The following is a 20,632-nucleotide window of genomic DNA, read 5'->3' as shown; positions in this document are numbered from 1 at the left end:
ACACACACACACACACACACACACACACACACACACACACACACATATAGAATTTGCAGTATACACTAAATACAACTATTCTAATAGAATTTTCCCCTTGTTGGGTCTATGGACCTATAAAATCTAACAGGGTGGACATTTTTAAGCTAAGCTAACCTTCTATAACCTTCTATCTATGTCAGATATGTTTTACATTGTTTTATCTGACAAGCATTCTTCAAAACATAGCTTTATAACAGGGCGGATCTTTAAGAGTGAGATAACATTTCAAAAACTACAGAAAAGGAAGGCGTGAGAGTTGAAGATTACTTCAGTTTGTGCAGTTGAATTCCTGCAGGACAAATACATTTCTTAATTTACGAAAATGGTCTCCTGGTCTTTTTTGGAAGTCGAGAAAATACGTACCAACATAAGATGACTTCAGGGACACGGCAAATTAGGAAAATTGTTAAACAAGCAAACAAATAAATAAACAAACAAACAAATAAATAAACAAGCAAATAAATAAATAAAAATAACTATAGTTTCACATGATTTATATGTATGATTAGAGTTTAGCCCACACTGCAAATAAAAAATCAGGTCTCCAATTGAACATTTTCTAGTAACTCGTTACATCTAAATGTTTGAGTTAGCCAAATTTAAGTGTATTCTACAACATAATCTAAAAATATTTTTAGTGTTTTTTTTTTTTCCTTTTCATGGTTTAGTTCTTGTGAAAGTTGATTACTTTGCACAGAGGACATGATGAAATTGAATGCATATATCAAAAAAGTTTGTAAAATACAAAATAGTATTTTTTTAATGTCTATTATGCTATATCTGATAAAGAAGACCTAAATATATAATTTAAGCCATTTCTTATAAATATGTGTCTCATTTTATAGAGAATATGAAAAGTAAATCATAGAGACAGAAAGAATAGCAGCAGGTGTGGCCTATATGGAAAGATTTTGCTTTGATAAAGCTTTAAAAATATGTGACAGAGTGGTACAAGTAAATCTACTATTAAAATTAAAGCCTCAGAAATGAAATAAAAAAGCTATAAAGACATGAGAAAAGTGTGTGTTAGCGTTGACGAGTGTAGGTTATTCGCTCATATATTGCTCTTAAATAAGACGAAACATCTGAATGCCTAATCAATCTTACACAACTCAGACGATGTATCACATAATCACACAAACTATTCAAGTGTTCTAAAATTCTAAACAATTGTTTTTTAAAAAGTCAACTGACTGTTACAGTAAATGCCTACTATTGTAAAGTCATTATCCTTTTGAATTATCCATGAAACAGGTGGCGATTTCAGGAGCGTGCTGAATATTTTGCAGTTCCGTTAGTTTGCGTTGTCTCAAGGCCACGCCCACAACTCGAGAACTATCCTGAATATTCATGATTACTCCACCCACTGGAACAGTTCTTCACAGGAACTGAATATTACACAACACCGGTACGGATCGAGTAGTGACAGGTATTGATCCCCGCGGGCCAAGATGGCGCTCTGACAAGACGTGATTTAGAGAGCTCGGCAAATTCATGTTGATATTTGTATTAGTGGTGCAGTAATAGAGACTGTTCAATTATAGCTAAGTGCATAAATGAATGCAGCAACTGTCAGGAGAATTAAAAATGGGAAAATCTGAAAAACGGAAAAATAAGAACTGCCAAGCCAAGGCTAGTCCTGCTAACAAAGTGAATGTTACCTCGTCGACACCGCAAGACTCAAATACACTGTTGAGCGAAAATCTGCATGATTACCTCAGCTCAGAAATGGATTCAACAGATATCATGCCCGCTGAGGTGGTTTATCCTTCTCTTCCCGAAACTCCATGTGACTCTCCCATAGTCAAACTTCGGAAGGTAGAGAGCCGCGATACTGCAAATATCCTCGCACAGTTCAAAGAACTATCTCAACTAATTAACAGTCGATCTGATTCTTTGGAAAGAATGGTTGGGGAAAATGCACGAGCAATCGCGAGCATGAAAGAGACCATTACTGAAAACGCAAAACAGATAGCCGACGTGAAGACAGCTGTTGAGTTCGTGAGTGCTGAAGTTAATGACGTTAAAACTCAGCTTGGCGCAATTAAATCTCAAGTGAAATATGTTGAGATTAAATCATCTGAGCAAGAAAAACGTCTCTCTCACCTCGAAGGATACACACGTCGTTGGAATCTGAGAGTCTATGGGATCCCCGAAACAGAGAGGGAGGATGTACGGGAGCGGGTTATCCAGGTTTGCCAGCAGCTTTTACCAGAAGCAAGAGACAAGCTTCCATATATCGTTGACACTGTACATCGACTCGGTCGTAAACAGATGACCAGCGACAAACCTAGGGGAGTCATCTTTCAATTTACTTCACGCTTTTATCGTGATGCAGTTTGGCGGGCGGCGAAGGACTCTCCCTTTCTCAGGAACAACAATCTAAAAATCTCAGAGGATTTGTCTCCGACAGATCGGGAAAACAGGAAAAAACTATGGCCTCTCGTGGAAAAAGCGCGACGAGATAACAAGCGGGCCTATTTCGTTGGAGGAAGGGCCTTTGTGGATGGCAAGGAAATTTTTCCACCAACTTGAACTCCGCTTTTTGACCATTTATCCGCTCCACTCTTGAGTTCACACCTCCGTTCTTCTTCAGGATCTCAAACTTAAAGTTACAAACTCAGGTGCATATCTACGGGGAATGCCTTTAAGGCAGGTATTGAGTTAACCTAAACGTTTTAAAACGGTTAATTTTGCTCTTGATATTATTGCCAATAGTTAAGTTTACGGTTAATTTGGCACTTTATATTACTGTCAAAGGGTTAATTCTGTTGGTCAAAACAAGGAGTACTCTATACTCCTGTCCTATTGTTAATAACTGTACAACCTTATATTTGGTGCTGCACCACTTTAACACAGTGGTACTTTTTGTTGTAGAATTTGCTGAGCTCTATGCTTATAGCTACACTGTAAAAAAATACCCATCAAATTTACGGTAAAAAACCGGCAGCTCTGGTTGCCAGAACTTTTCCGTAAAAAATACGGCAGTAACGTTTTAGGTTTTACGGGACAACAGCATATAATTTAAAGGTTTATAATGCGGTAATTACGGTTAAAACTGGTTTATTTTACAGTTAAAAACCCTATAATTTGAAAGTTTATATAGAAATAATTATGTGTACACAGTACACTATAAAACAATAATGGTAAAAAAAAATATATTGAACCGAAATATTAAATTACCAACTTTCAATTGAAAGAATTGAAATGCTAATATCTGTTATTTTCCTTTTATATAACTTGACAATCACCAATTATAGTGGTGATGAGAATCACATGATGAATCAAAGCTCATCACACGCAGCTTTTGGAGGGACAATATTAACATATAGAAGGTGCACACACAAACACTAAACACCAAACACCATCATGGTAACACACATGATGTTTTAAAAATGCAATAAACATTAATTTAACAACATTAGATGTAACATAAAACCTTAATGTACATAAGTGATTAGAAAAAACTAAGAAGAAACATAGTTAATTCAATGAAAATGCATCAAATGCGAAGTGTCACGTGGGGAATTCTGGGAATGTCAATTTACGTTTTTTCACTGTTAATTACACAATGACCTGTTCTTTTTCACTTCGAAAAATTGTAAATTTAACGGTATTTTACTGTAAAATAAAATAAAATGTATAAACCTTTAAATTATACTGTTTTGAACTGTAAAATAAATGTTTTTTAACCGTAATTATTACATTATAAACCTTTAAATTATATGCTGCTGTCCCGTAAAACCTTAAACGTTACTGCCGTATTTTTTACGGTAAAGTTCTGGCAACCACAGCTGCCGGTTTTTTACCGTTAATTTTATGGGGATCTGTAAAAAGTGTACACTGTAAAAAAAACTACAAAAAACTGTTATTTTTACAGGAAAATGCTGGCAGCTGTGGTTACCAGAGAATTATGAAACTATGCGCACTATGAAATTCAAAATTAAGTCTGTGGTTAGAGGAGGCACAGTTTTTTTTTCATTTTTATTAAAAATAAATAGAAAACCAGTAAGTATTACATTAAAATGTAAAGCATAAGATGTATGTATGTAAACTGCATATACATTTTCAATGCATTTGGATTATTTTTACATAGACAAATTAATAAACTAAAGATGATTGATATATGCCAGTTATACGTAAATGAAACAGTTAGGAATTATGTAAAAGTACACAGAAAAACACCCATGTTAAATTAACACTTCCTAGTGTTCATGTGTATGCTCACTACTGAGTTAAAGTACCATTGAAGCAGTGTTGAAGTTAATGAGATAATTAAGAGATGATTGAGCATTAATGATGAACACCTGATGATAATGAGCACAATCACTGAAGGAAAGAGAAACACGAGAACTACAGCTGACTTCAGCCACAGCTTTAGATGAAATCAACTGAAGATAAAAGAAGACATTAAATCTCTGAAGATCCCATCAGAGGATTAAATAACTCCACAAACAACATTACCAGCTTCACGCATTACTAACCAAACTGATTTTATTGTTGTAATTTATGTTTTAATTAAAAAAAATAGTTTTATATGAAGTCACCATGATGGTGAGCAGTGTTTGCTTTAGTTGGGCTCTTGACCCTTGACTCTCCAACATTAGTTTTCTGGCTGCTATAACTGTGTTTGTAAAGCACTTTTGTTATGGCATGGAAAGCCAAAAACCATGGCCAGGTGATTTGGCTCTTTAATGATGATTATATAATCATCATGTAGTGGCTGAATAACTAAACTCATTCAGATTCTAATGCTCTGGTTATAGAGGTAATGTGTTAATTGTGTAGCATGCGTAATAAAAGCCATGTGGTTTACATTATAAACTCATGCATTGTTGTGGCAATCAAACAACTTGCAGGACCAAAAAAAAGGTTTAATCTACGGCATTATTTAGACAAACACAGACATCAAGAATCAGTGTTTGCATCTCTACAATGGTGACAAAAAAAAAAAAAAAAAAAAACACAATTCAGATGCATAATTTATTCATGCCGCAATGCATGCTGGGACCCATGGGAGAGTTTTGATTGGTGGCACCCAGCATGCACTGCAGCATTAAGCTTTTCATTGATTGTCACCATTGTTGAGATTCATACACTGATTCTTGATATCTGTTTGTGTCTAATGATTGCCATAGATTAAAACCTTTTGTGCACTATTTTTTTTAAATTCTGCATATTAGATTGCCACGACAGCGCTCATGCTATAGAATCAACTGGCCACTATTATGATTAAACAAAATTAATAACACATAAACAGAGTCTTAGACTCTGAACAAGACCAGTGATCACTAGATGATGATTACATAATCAAGCACAAAGAGACAAATCATCTGACCATGTGTTTTCTTGGCTTTCCATGCTGTAACTAAAGTGCTTTATAAACACAGTTAAAGCAGCCAGAAAACTAATGTTGGAGAGTCAAGGGTCAAGAGCCCAACTAAAGCAAACACTTCTCACCATCATGGTGACTTCAAATAAAACTATTATTTTAATTAAAACATCAACATCCACAGAAATAAAATCAGTCTGGTTGGTAATGTGTGAAGCTGGTAATGCTGTTTGTGGAGTTGTTTAATCCTCTGATGAGATCTTCAGAGATTTAATGTCTTCTTTTATCTTCAGTTGATTTCATCTACAGCTGTGGCTGAAGTCAGTCGTAGTTCTCGTGTTTCTCTTTCCTTCAGTGATTGTGCTTATTATCATCAGGTGTTCATCATTAATGCTCAATCATCTCTTAATTATCTCATTAACTTCAACACTGCTTCAATGGTACTTTAACTCATTAGTGAGCACACACATCAACACTAGGAAGTGTTCATTTAACGTCTGCGATTTTTCTGTGTACTATTACATAAATCTTAACTGTTTAATTTACGTGTAACTGGGATTAATCAGTCACATTCAGTTTATAATTAAATAAATCTTACCTGTTTCATTTATAAATGATTTACAAATAAGATTTTTATTACTGATTCTTAGATAGTGATTCTTAGTAAGTTGATTAATTTGTTTGTTAAAATTACATAATCCAAATGCATGGAACATTTATATGCAATACAAATACATGTTTAGACATTTTTTAAATGCATAAACGTGTAAAGTGAATTACATTTTTAAGATTAACAAAAAATTGTAATTGTCAACAATATTTGCATGTCAAATTAACAAACTAGTTTTTACAGTATTTTCTCAAAAAACATACAGGTTTTTAATACCAATATTTGTAGTTTTATCAAATACAATTTTATTATAATCACATGTTGTAAATATAACAAAATATTCTGTTTAATAGTTTACAAAATGTCACTGTGATTCAAACAAAAAATATATGCTTTTGGGTTTTCTATAATTTTCTTTTGGGATATTACATTGTTTTTCTGTAAATTTCACTGGCATAAGGTTAGATCTATTGCAGTTATTCACCGTATATAGTAAGGAAACTTTGTGTTAACCAAATAACAGTTTTTAACTGTAGCATTTTTACAACCTTTGACCGTTAAAATCACGATCATTTTTTACAGTGTACTTCTCAGGCAAGTGCGTTTCCTTGCTACGTTATTCGTATCATATTGTCTTAACTTTTGATCAAAGGTATCCTTTTTTGTGTGTTTTTTGTTTAGTTTTTCTTTCTGCTGCAGTAATGACTCTATCTATTCTTTCTCTTAATGTTAGAGGGCTGAGAAACCTTACCAAACGCAAAGCTGTCTTTTTGTACCTTAAACAGTTTAACTCTGATTTTTATTTTTTACAAGAATGTCATTCAGTCAAAGAAGATTTAAACTTTTGGAGATCACAATGGGGCATGGACCTGTGGATGTCCCATGGAACATCAAGCTCAGCTGGGGTTTGCATTTTACTTCATCGCTTTAAGGGGAAAATATTGTTTTCGGAATGTGATCCAAATGGCCGTTATGTTTGTCTTTTACTTGAAATCTCAGATAAGATGTTTATTGTTGTCAATCTCTATGGATTCAATCAACAAAAAGACAACGAAAGTTTCTTTTATCGATTGGAAAAACGCATACTTTTACTGTTAAATAACCACCCCAGTTCTTATCTGATTTTTGGTGGGGACTTTAATGTGGTTATGGATAATAATATGGATAGATGGCCTCCCAAATCTAGTAACTCTAATTCCAACTACTTAAAGATGTTTGTGCAGAGATTTTCGTTAATTGATTGCTGGAGAGAAACTCACCCTTCCTTAAAAACATTTACATGGAGTAATAACTCTCTCTCATGCCAATCTCGCATTGACTTATGGCTTGCTTCTAAAGAGCTACTTAATATCTTATCTGACATTATACCTTCACCTTTATCTGATCATAAGTCTATTACTATTCATATTTCTCTTTCAAATAATGTCACTTCATATAAAACTCCCTCTTATTGGAAGCTCAATAATTCAATCCTCTCTTATGATGAAGTTAGAAAAAAAATTGATGACATTATTAGTAAATTTTGGAAAAAAGCAAAAGAAGAAAAAAATTACAGTAGTAATTGGGAGCTAACTAAATATGAAGTCTGTAAATATTTTCGGAAATTCAGTAGTGACTTGGCTAAAAAAAGAAAATCCTATGAGAATGAAGTCATCTCTAAAATTACAAATCTTTTAACTAAAAATATGGAAGATATCACTGATTCTGAAAAAACTGAACTTGCTAAACTACAACACCAATTAGATAAAGTTTATAAAAATAAAGCTGAGGGAGCCTACGTTAGATCACGCAGAAAGTGGCTTGAGGAAGGTGAGCAAAGTTCTGCATACTTCTTTAGACTAGAAAGGGAACAAGCCAAAAAAAATAATATAACTAAACTCACAATTGATGGAACTTTAAATGAAGATCAGAAACTTATCGCAAAGTATTGTGCTAATTTCTATAGTGATTTATATACGTCCAAATTTTGCCACCAAGATGCAGATGACTTTTTCGAATCTCTCCAGAATACACCACAGTTGAATATGGTAGATAAAGCCTTCTGTGACGCCCCTATTAACCTGAAAGAAATTGTTGACGCTATTAATTTGTTAAAAAATGGAAAATCTCCGGGAAATGATGGACTCACCTCAGAGTTTTACAAATTATTCAATAAAAAAATAGCACCTTTTCTATTGGAGGTTTTTAAGGAAAGCATAGCGAGAACTTCTCTTCCCCCCACTTTATGTCAGGGAATAATCACCCTAATCCCAAAGCCAAACAAAGATCCCCATCTCATAGATAATTGGCGTCCAATCTCCTTGCTAAATAATGACTACAAAATTATAGCATTAGTTCTAGCTAAAAGATTAAAATGTATTTTAAACTCCATTATTGATGAAACACAGTCAGGATTTCTACCTAACAGACATATTTCGAATAACATACGTTTAATTTTAGATATGTTAGATTATTCACATTTACTTCAAAATGATAGCTTTATTTTATTTCTAGATTATTATAAAGCGTTTGATACACTAGAACATGAATTTCTGTTTCAAGCACTGCACAAAATTGGCTTTGGGGACCCTTTTTGTAATATGGTGAAAATGCTATATGTGAATAGCAATAGCTCAATTAAGTTAAATAATAGTACCTCGCCCAGATTCTCCTTAAAAAGGGGTGTTAGACAGGGATGTCCAGTCTCTCCCTACCTTTTCTTAATTGCGACACAATTTCTAAGTTCATATATCAAAGCAAGTCATCTAAAAGGCATACATATTGGAAATACTGAGATAATAATTAGTCAGCTAGCAGATGATACTGCTCTATTCTTAGAAGACTCTCTCCAGATACCAATAGCCCTAAATATTCTCCAGTGTTTCTCAAAAGCTTCAGGCTTACACCTTAATCTTAATAAGTGTGAACTACTCCCAGTTAAAACCAGTATGGCTTCTTCGATTAATGGTATTGCAGTTAAAAATTGTGTTACATATTTGGGAATACAGATAACTAAAGATAATCAAAGATGCTCTAAAAATTTTAACCCAATTGTTATAAAAACAAAAAAAAGGTTTAATTGCTGGCTACAGAGAGACCTCTCTCTGAAAGGCAGAGGTCTGCTGGTTAAAGCAGAGGGACTCTCTCGCCTTACTTATGCCGCTCAGTCACTGTACATTAACAAACCAACATGTAAATTAATCGACGGAATCTTGTCTAAATTTGTATGGAAAAACAAGCCCCATTATTTGAAGAAGTCAGTCATAGTAAATTCCCAAAATAAGGGTGGATTAAACTTCATTGACTTTAATTCATTGAATAACACAATTAAAATAAATTGGCTTAATCGATTCCTAAGAAATCCCTCTTCTATTTGGAATATTTTCCCTGAATCTATCTTCTCGCACCTTGGTGGCACAAAGTTTGTCTTAATGTGTAATTATGATGTCCAAAAACTCCCTGTAAAACTCTCTAACTTTCACCAGCAAGTTCTTCTGGCATGGACACTTATTTACAAACATAATTTTTCTCCCCACCGGTGTTACATATGGAACAATAGAAATATTCTGTTTAAGAATAAATCTTTGTTCTATAATCAATGGTTCAGTAATGGAATCTTTCATGTTAGCCAGCTCTTTAACAAGGAAGGTCTGCTCTTTAGGTACACAGAATTTCTCTCAGAATATAATATACCTGTGACTCCTAAAGAGTTTGCCACTGTTATGGATGCTATTCCATCTGGCATCTGCATGCTTTTCAGAAATAATACTCTCTCTTTAGGAATAACATCTTTTCCTGAACCTGTTAACACACCTGTGGGTGACATATGTTTTGCCGGAAAAAAAGGGAGAAATTATAAAATAAGAGCTCTGTTCCTTGAGAACATTGTCTCTGCCCCACCTGCAGTTTCATATTGGAACAACCTCTTTGACAATTTAAATTGGAAAAATATATGGTCTATCCAAAACAGATTTCTCCTTACCAACAAAGTTAAAGAAGTATCTTTCAAATTACTTCATAACATCTATCCTGTTAAACACTTTCTTAAAAACAAATTTAGATCTAATTTTGACTCCAAATGTTCCTTTTGCCAGGATGACAATGAAACTCTTGTTCATTTATTTTGGTTGTGCAATTATACTTCCCAGCTCTGGAAAGATATTAGTTTGTTTATCTCAAATAATGTTTTGCAAGGGTTTTCAATGAACCTCAAATCTGTTATTTTTGGGTTTTTTGAAGCAGATTCAAATGCCTGCTTCATAATAAACCTAATTCTTTTTCTATGTAGATTTTACATTCATAAATGTAAATTCACAAATTGTAAACCTGTCTTTATAGTATTATTACAAGAGATAAAGCATTATTTACTTACAATTTCTGTCTCTCTTAACAAAAAAGCTCTTAGAACAATGACAGTTTGCACAGCCTACAAACTTTTCACTGTACTCAATTTGTAATTGTCCTTTAATTTGTGTAATGCCCTCTTTTCTCCTTTTTGTGCTATTTTTCTTTTTTTCTTTTATTTGAACTATGGTATTGCTTTGCCGTTTTTTTTTTTGTTGTTGTTGTTTTTGTCTTTTTTCCTTCTCTTTTTCTTTCTTTTTTTATTATTTTGTAATCATTGTTCTGTTCTGATTTTGTACCATAGTGCAAATTGAATGTTCAAATAAAGCATTTAAAAAAAAAAAAAAAAAAAGGTATTGATCCCCGGGAACGAATAACCTTGCCAACAACCGCTGCACGTGACTAGACCACAGGGAGACCACAGGGAGTGGTAATCAAGCATCGTCACGAGTTATTTTTTTTACGGTCTATCTATGATTATGCCTTTGGTGGTTGAAGCATCGGTTCGGTTGTCCGTGGATAAACAAGCATCACTATAAAATGGCAGGTAAATGTAGAAAAAACATCACCACGGATGCTTTCTCTCTTTACTGCTGAAATCTATTCAGCACCACCTGAGAAGGGTGGGGAAGAGAGTATAATGTCTAAAAGAAGACTGCCCTGAGATTGTAAACTGTACACCCACACAATTTTGGAAACGACTATTTTGATTGTTTTTTAAATAAGTATCTTCACCAAAGCTGCATTTATTTTATTAAAAATAAAAAAGTAATTTTGACGGTAGTATTGTGAAGTATTATTAAAATGTAAAGTAACTGTTTTCTATTTGAATATAGACGGTTTCAACGGTAACAACATAAACAAACGCTACTGCGCATGCGCGCTTTTGTGGCCCAAACTTAACTTCCGGTAGACATCAATAACACCAGAGGATGCGTTATCTTTCTTATGCGTTAGTATCTTTAATTTTGATTGTGCACCATTATCTTAATGTATAGATTTTTTTTTGTTTCAGCATGTTTATTATAAATAATCTCCCATTTATGTCTTTAATATAGAGTGGGAAAACGCCCCACTTAAAGGGTAGGTCACCCAAAACTGAAAATCCTGTCATTCATTACTCACCGTCACGTTGATCCCAGAGTTTCCGCTAGAAAAAAATGGTGCCGGTCAAAGTGACCGGCAGAGGTTTCGTTTTCCGGACATTTTGATGATATGCCGGTCAAAAACTTGAAAAAAGTTTCAGTTTGAGACGCGCTTCAGTTCATGATGAAAGCGATGGCTTCCGCGACCTAGTCTACTTATTTATTTCTTATTAATTAAATACATGCAATTAACCGAAGAACCCTTTATTAAAATTAAGAGACAATTTGTACAAAACGAAAGAAAGGCTTTTTACAAAACAAAACTTAATATTAAACTAAATATAACCACCAAAATCATTTCTGACCCACTCGCATCTTTGCACTTATAGCCTATAATCAGATGCAATCTAAAAATATTATAATATTTAAACATAAATATGAAGGAAAAAAAAACATTGTTTAATGCTACAACAAGTATAGTAAGCTACAGATTTATGTCATGTCTGAGCTGGATTTGAACGAACATCATTTTACCGGTGGGTTCACAGTAGCCTATATGCATGCGCACTCGCCTTTCAATTATGCAATGCGTCGGCATAACATGTTTCTTTGTTTCATAATATAAGATTAATGTTGGGAAACTTGTGTCATGTGCTCTCTGCTTGATTTTTAATATTTATATCATGTTAACCAAGAATAGTACGTCAAAATGTATTTCTACTGAGTAGTGCGCCATACAAACAGACACAGACCGGAAGTTAACTTCGGGCCAGGCGCGTAACCGTAGCAACGCGCGTGCGTTCGATGAAACCGTCTATAGTAAAGTGTTAGCCTGACAAGCCAGACCCACATCAAGATGTTTGGTCTGGAAACTCACCATAGACAGCTCAATCCGAGGGGCGGATAAACGGTTGTCTTTCAAACTCCCTCTGCACGCGATAGGATAGCGCTACACCAACCAGAGCAACGAAGGTGAAGCAGAGCTCGTTGACAGATTAAACATTCACCGTATCCAGTCGGCTAAACCCCGAACACATCTTCCCTTTTTAAGAATGACTTCAGTGCCGTTCTTTGTTCTTTTCTCAGAGAAAAGCTTAACTCCAAGTCTTCCAGAGTCGCGGTCAGAGCTGATTCGAAAGACCGCCGCCGTTCGCCAGTTTCTGTGTTTACTAGAAGCACGCAAACGCAACTCGGCTGTTGTCATTATGGCCCCTCCCACTGACTCTATACACGATGTGATTGGGCCGTCCAGATTTTGAGGAACACAGCTCAGAAGGGTATTGAGAGTGCCTAGACGACACTCGCGGGCAGATTAAATTTGCTGCCACTAGGGTGCGTCTAGATTTCTAGGCTAGTAAAGTGTAATTTATCCTGTGATTTAAAGCTGTGTATTCAGCATCATTACTCCAGTCTTCAGTGTCACATGATCCTTCAGAAATTATTATAATATGATTATTTGCTCCTCAACAAACATATATGATTATTATCAATGTTGAAAACACTTTTAGGATTATTTAATTAACACACAGATCTTCTCTTGATCGGTCAAGTTTCTGGCCTGTTGCTGAGAAACACAGAGTTTGAGCTCCCTCCAAAGATTCTCTATTGGGTTTAGGTCTGAAGACTGGCTAGGTCATGCCAGAACCTTGATATGCTTCTTACAGAGCCACTCCTTGGTTATTCTGACTGTGTGCTTTGGGTCATACAATTATATAATATTAATTTTTAGAATTTTTTTAGAAATTACAAGTTACAAATTACAAGTTATACAACTAATTATTTTGTTTCTATTTAATGAACTCTAGGTTAAACAGCCTTTCGAACTTGTGGGGATGGATCTAAGGCTGCATTTACACTGCATGTCTTGATGCACAATTCCGATTTGGTGACTATATCCGATTTTTTTGACGACCCGCATACATCATCTTTTCAAAAGCGACCCGTATCCGATATTTGCATTTACACTGTACACTGGCAAAACAGCCCAAGACGTTCTTAACCGGTGAAAGGCACTACTTTTCACCACTAGGTACAGACACTAATGCACGCATCCGAATCAGATCGGATTTATTACCACATATGAGTGAGGCCTGAATCCGATCTGAGGATATCGGAATTCATCGGTTTTTTTACTGCTAACACGTTCACAGGTCATATCCGATCTGTGCCACATGAGAGGAAAAAATCGTAATTGGGTCACTTGAACCATGCAGTGTAAATGGGGCCTATTTGGCAAATTAACACCAACAGAAAATGGTAATCACTATATCATGACTACATGACCAAGTGGCCCAGGCTTATCCCCTCAAGACAAAGGCTGCCAGCGAGGTTGCTGATTGCCTTTTAAAATTTGTGTATCAGTTTGAGGCACCAAAGAGGGTCCTCACAGACCAGGGGAAAGAGTTCGTAACGCAGTGAGTCATACATGTTCACTGGTAAATCATTGATAAAAAATTATTCAGTTTAAACTTTTTTCAAAAAACACACCTTTCATCTTTTATCTGATAAATGTAAGAGCCTGTTTTCTTTCATAAATTGCAGCTGAACAGTAATATCTGCAAGGTTTTGAATATTAAAAGGTCCTTGTGCCCACCCTACCACCCACAGACGAACGGCCTTGTGGTACGAATGAATGCGACAATACAGCGGTAACAATAATTTAATCTTAATTATCTTCACACTGATAACAATTTTGCAAATAACTAGCCATTTTTGTATTTAAATAGAGCATGATGATAGAATTGTTTAATTCATTGGTTCATTTCCTACCAAATGCACTTAATGAATATGTACACCCAATACACTATTATTGAAATGGGATAAAAATGTGTACCAGATGTATGATTGTAAATGTTTTTTTCCTGACTGCTTTGAATCTGAAAATAATGTTATTATATTACCAGATCCCTCTGCAAACTTGTCAAGGACAAGCCCAATGAATGGGATAAACATCTAGATACCGTAATGTTTGGGCTTAGGACAAAGCGGCAGGTGACAACTAAGTACTCACCGTACTTTTTAATGTTTGGAAGGGAGGCCCGGTACCCTTCAGAAAATCCTGAGCACTATTAGACTGCAGATTGTTACAATTTTTAAATAAATATAATGAATGATAAATAGGTAGCACTTTTTAACAGTATTGTCCTGCACTTTTTGTCAGATTGACAAGAATGTGGAGGATACAATGTCAGTTGAACGGTTGACGGAATCGGCGATTGCTATGAGTGAGGTTTTAAATGAGGCTCATACTAATACTAGAGCTTCCCAAGAAAAGGTTAGGCAACAATCAAAACAAAAGGAAGCCCAGAAGGAATTCAAAGTGGGGGACAAAGTGTGGAGGAAAAATATAAGGAGCCAACAAAGAAAGGGTGGAAAACTGGAGGCAAACTTTCTAGGCCCCTATACGATCACTTTATTGGAAGGGAAAAGTGCAGACCTCGAAGATGAGGCAGGTGTGAAATTCCCAAGAATAAATGTTGATCACTTGAGGCTACATATTGAGGAACAACCCCGGATACCACATAAAATAAAGTCTTCTCCACCACCACTGCCTGTCGTCTCTACAGGCCTCTCCTCACCGGCATCTCCACCACTACTTCCTCGCCCGTCCGGCACCTACCGGCATCTCCACCGCTACTTCCTCGCCCGTCCTCACCGGCATCTCCACCGCTACTTCCTCGCCCGTCCTCACCGGCATCTCCACCACTACTTCCTCGCCCGTCCTCACCGGCATCTCCACCGCTACTTCCTCGCCCGTCCTCACCGGCATCTCCACCGCTACTTCCTCGCCTGTCCTCACTGGCTTCTCCACCACTACTTCCTTGCCCGTCCTCACCGGCATCTCCACTGCTACTTCCTCAGCCGTCCTCACCGGCATCTCCACCGCCACTTCCTCGCCCGTCCTCACCGGCATATCCACCGCTACTTCCTGGCCCGTCCTCACCGGCATCTCCACCGCTACTTCCTCGCCCGTCCTCACCGGCATCTCCACCGCTACTTCCTCGCCCGTCCTCACCGGCATCTCCACCACTACTTCCTCGCCCGTCCTCACCGGCATCTCCACCGCTACTTCCTTGCCCGTCCTCACCGGCATCTCCACCACTACTTCCTTGCCTGTCCTCACCGGCATCTCCACCGCTACTTCCTTTCCCGTCCTCACCGGCATCTCCATCGCTACTTCCTCAGCCGTCCTCACCGGCATCTCCACCGCTACTTCCTCAGCTGTCCTCACCGGCATCTCCACCGCTACTTCCTCGCCCGTCCTCACCGGGATCTCCACCGCTACTTCCTCGCCCGTCCTCACAGTCATCTCCACCGCTACTTCCTCGCCCGTCCTCAGCGGCATCTCCACCACTACTTCCTCGCCCGTCCTCAGCGGCATCTTCACCGCTACTTCCTCGCCCGTCCTCAGCGGCATCTTCACCGCTACTTTCTCGCCCGTCCTCACCGGCATCTCCACCTCTACTTCCTCGCCCCTCCTCACCGGCATCTCCACCGCTACTTCCTCGCCCGTCCTCACCGGCATCTCCACCACTACTTCCTCGCCCGTCCTCACCGGCATCTCCACCGCTACTTCCTCGCCCGTCCTCACCGGCATCTCCACCGCTACTTCCTCGCCTGTCCTCACTGGCTTCTCCACCACTACTTCCTTGCCCGTCCTCACCGGCATCTCCACCGCTACTTCCTCAGCCGTCCTCACCGGCATCTCCACCGCCACTTCCTCGCCCGTCCTCACCGGCATATCCACCGCTACTTCCTGGCCCGTCCTCACCGGCATCTCCACCGCTACTTCCTCGCCCGTCCTCACCGGCATCTCCACCGCTATTTCCTCGCCCGTCCTCACCGGCATCTCCACCGCCACTTCCTCGCCCGTCCTCACCGGCATATCCACCGCTACTTCCTGGCCCGTCCTCACCGGCATCTCCACCGCTACTTCCTCGCCCGTCCTCACCGGCATCTCCACCGCTACTTCCTCGCCCGTCCTCACCGGCATCTCCACCGCTACTTCCTCGCCCGTCCTCATCGGCATATCCACCGCTACTTCCTGGTCCGTCCTCACCGGCATCTCCACCGCTACTTCCTCGCCCGTCCTCACCGGCATCTCCACCGCTACTTCCTCGCCCGTCCTCACCGGCATCTCCACCGCTACTTCCTCGCCCGTCCTCACCGGCATCTCCACCGCTACTTCCTTGCCCGTCCTCACCGGCATCTCCACCACTACTTCCTCGCCCGTCCTCACCGGCATCTCCACCGCTACTTCCTTTCCCGTCCTCACCGGCATCTCCATCGCTACTTCCTCAGCCGTCCTCACCGGGATCTCCACCGCTACTTCCTCGCCCGTCCTCACCGTCATCTCCACCACTACTTCCTCGCCCGTCCTCACCGGCATCTCCACCGCTACTTCCTCAGCTGTCCTCACCGGCATCTCCACCGCTACTTCCTCGCCCGTCCTCACCGGGATCTCCACCGCTACTTCCTCGCCCGTCCTCACCGTCATCTCCACCGCTACTTCCTCGCCCGTCCTCAGCGGCATCTCCACCACTACTTCCTCGCCCGTCCTCAGCGGCATCTCCACCACTACTTCCTCGCCCGTCCTCACCAGCATCTCCACCTCTACTTCCTCGCCCCTCCTCACCGGCATCTCCACCGCTACTTCCTCGCCCGTCCTCACCGGCATCTCCACCACTACTTCCTCAGCCGTCCTCACCGGCATCTCCACCGCTACTTCCTCGCCGTCCTGACAAATGACAAACAAATAATATAACCGTGGCACACACGCCACTAAAGTAACCAAAAACAAGTGATAAAGGAGAGGGAGTAACTTAAATTAAAAGAACAACACCAATGGCTCACTCACTAGTAATTCACTAACACCATTTCACAACTTGTGTTTTTACAACAGTGCACAGGACTAAAATCACACGGATCAGTCTCTAGCTCTCTCCCTCTCTCGATGACGCGCTTCCGCTCCTCTTTTAAAGGGCCGCCGCACCGCCGTGACCAACCAGCGCTCTCTGACGTCACGTCCAATTTGGGGCGGAACAACCTATTAGAAACAATAGGAGGAGAGACAGTGGAAAACAACGGGAAGAGAGAAAAACAGCAACACATCCGAGAATACAGTCACAGATGTGTTTCCACAGTGTGCAGATTTCTATACGTTAAGAACACATCTTGTATATAATCGTGTTAATGAAATTGAACAGTTTGTGAATGAAACCACTTCATATCAAACTGTTTCAACATTTTATTCATTGTTTTGCTAAAATGTTTTACAAAAACATAATGTCCAAAGAAAACTATCCAAAGTTCAAAATGAAAAAGTAAACATTAAACATTATTAAACAGATCAACTTAAAAAAAAAAATTCTAACGGGAAACTAACATGTCTTCATTTATTCCTGTCAGGTCATGAATGCTTTATATGTACCTTTTGGTACAAAAATACAACAAGGACTCAACAAAAAAGGCTGTGTGTATTGATTCATATGAAATGAGCGACATCTGGAAGCATAAAAAAGCAAAGGTCAAGGTTAGTACAAAACTCTTGAAAACTGCAATATTAATGTTATTAACATTTATGTAACTTATGTAGTGATCTTCACACAGACATCAGTTGTGTATTATATCACACAACAGCCAATAGAGGTAATGTGAGTTTTGGTATAAGGCAAAAAAAAAAAAAAACTTATTTCTGTTAAATATATTAATGAATTATTATTATTAGTTCAATATTAATTATGTATGAATTTCTGATTCTACATAAACAGTCCAGTGTGACAATGTCTTCCAATGGTCAGGCCGGGCCATGTCACATTGGAGAAAGTGTCAGATTTCTTTTAACAGCAATCAAACATGGGTCATGGAAAGCTTTTTTGTTTGTTGCTCACTAGACCTCAAAATACTTGTGCATTAAATGTTGATTTTATTTTAAATTAAATTTCAGATGGATCCAAACTAATTCAGATTAATTTTTGAGGTCATTAACGAGAACCAGCACTGGACTCTGACGGTACTTTTTATATGTTATATAGGAAGTCTTAATTATCTTTTAAGTGGTTGGATACAATATTTTTTATCGTTTAAGGTTTTGTTGTAATTATTTGCAATATCTTTATTATTAAGATAATGATCCCACAAGAGAAGAGGGCTCTGTTCCTTGATCCTTTTGGAGAGACCACAACAGACATCCAAAGGTGTCAGAATGTGACAAGGTAAATCAACATTTTAAACAGTGAACGATCTAAGCAAAGTATACGGTTGTATTTTGTGATACAAAAAAATATTACTCTTTGTCATTAGACACACTATTTAGTTTTGTATGGTACTTGGAGTTTCCTATTGTTACTGTACTAGCATCTTGAGTTATCTAGACAATGCGGTCTCTCTAAGAAACTTTAAATTTAATCAGAAATTGTAAACAGTCCATTATACAGTGAAATGCCTGTTGTTTTACAGATATTAATGTGTAAGGGCCCTGTTCATGTTGGACAGACATTTTAATTGCATTTTGCATCTGTTAAGAGACACAAAGACACATTTTATTTATTAGGGCTGTCAAAATAATGGCTTAATTTCGTGTAATTAAGAAAAAATAACGCTTTAAAAAATAACGCAATTAATCTATTCTGTATTGAACTTTGACCCTGAGCAGTTCTCGCCACCATTCAGCTGTAAAATGAAGGCAGGAGATGAGAACGCGCTGCCTGGGTCATTGGGAACATTTACTTATAGAAAAAAAATGGCTTGATTGAAGTGTTGATAAAAGTACCAAATGCAAAGCGTCCAGGAATTAAAGTTAATCCGGAGGTACGACCTAACGTCCCGTGTTAACAACTTCACCGTCATCTTCAAACCGCACTTAAGTAAAAACTGCCTGGGACAAACGCTCTCCAAATGAGACGCAGCCGGGCTATGCCTGTGTCATTATGCCAACATTAGCTTCATGTGTTCTTACGAAATAAAAAGTTTAACGCCTCCGAAAAATGAACATTTCTCTCTTGTCAACAAGCCTGTTGTTAGCGCGGCGCGCACCGTATATTACAATATATTACCGTATATTACTGATATTACTATTATCCCGTATATATTTTATATATTACTGTCTATTAGCTACTATTACGGTCTATGATCATGTCACAGAAGGACACACACAGTAAACGGATCGGGTAGTTTACATGGTGGAATACTGAGTTTGATCGGTTCATGAAAAGGTTTATCCCATCCCTCTCAAACCGATTACAATTTCGGTTTAAGCATTTATATTCCGATTGAGGTGTTTATATGAAGCATTTTCATTCGGATTGGACTTTTAAACAGATTACAGTGCCCCATGTAAACGCACCTAATTAAACGCCAACTTAGCAAATCTGTATGTGACCGACTGAGCAATTCCCTTTGCTAAATGGATCGCAATGTCCTGCAGAGCAGTTTCCATGTACAGGAAAAAACTGTAAATACATAAATACTCACATCATCTTCCTGAAGCACTTTTGAATGTATTTCCTCAGCATACTAGGTCATAATGTTGATTGTTATGGCCAATATTTGAACAGTGAAAATAATAATAAGAGTTTTTGAACTTTAATGTCACTAATGCTAATAATTCATTTATTAATTTGAATTTAAATATTTAATATACTTTCACAGCAAACATTATGTATGCGATTAAAGGTGCCCTAGAATGAAAAATTGAATTAACCTTGCCATGGCGAAATAATAAGAGTTCAGTACATGGAAATCACACACTGTGAGTCTCAAACACCATTGCCTCCTACTCCTTATGTAAATCTCGTGAATCCAAAACTCCACGGAAAAAAAGTGTTTCTCAACATAAACCCAACCTTGACGCAAGCGTTGGGGATCATTTATATGCACACCCCCAACATTTGCATCTGTCCAAACATGTTCATTGTCAGACGGAAATGGAGCGAATCATCAAAACAAGCTGCTCGCATGGACCCACGTCATGTTCCAGGCTGTTCAGGAGACTTTTCTACCCTTCCCACAGATAAAAAATGTCAACAGTCATGGCATTAGCCTGACAAGCCAGACCCACATCAAGATGTTTGGTCTGGGAACTCTCCATTGACGGCTCAATCCGAGGGGCGGATAATCGGTTGTCTTTCAAACTCCCTCTGCACGCAATAGGATAGCGCTACACCAACCAGAGCAACGAAGGTGAAGCAGAGCTCGCTGACAGATTAAACATTTGCCGTATCCGGTCGGCTAAACTCCGAA

Source organism: Pseudorasbora parva, chromosome 8 (genome assembly GCF_024679245.1).
Source record: "Pseudorasbora parva isolate DD20220531a chromosome 8, ASM2467924v1, whole genome shotgun sequence".
Lineage (NCBI taxonomy): Eukaryota > Metazoa > Chordata > Actinopteri > Cypriniformes > Gobionidae > Pseudorasbora > Pseudorasbora parva.
Note: the sequence above shows the minus strand (reverse complement) of the source record.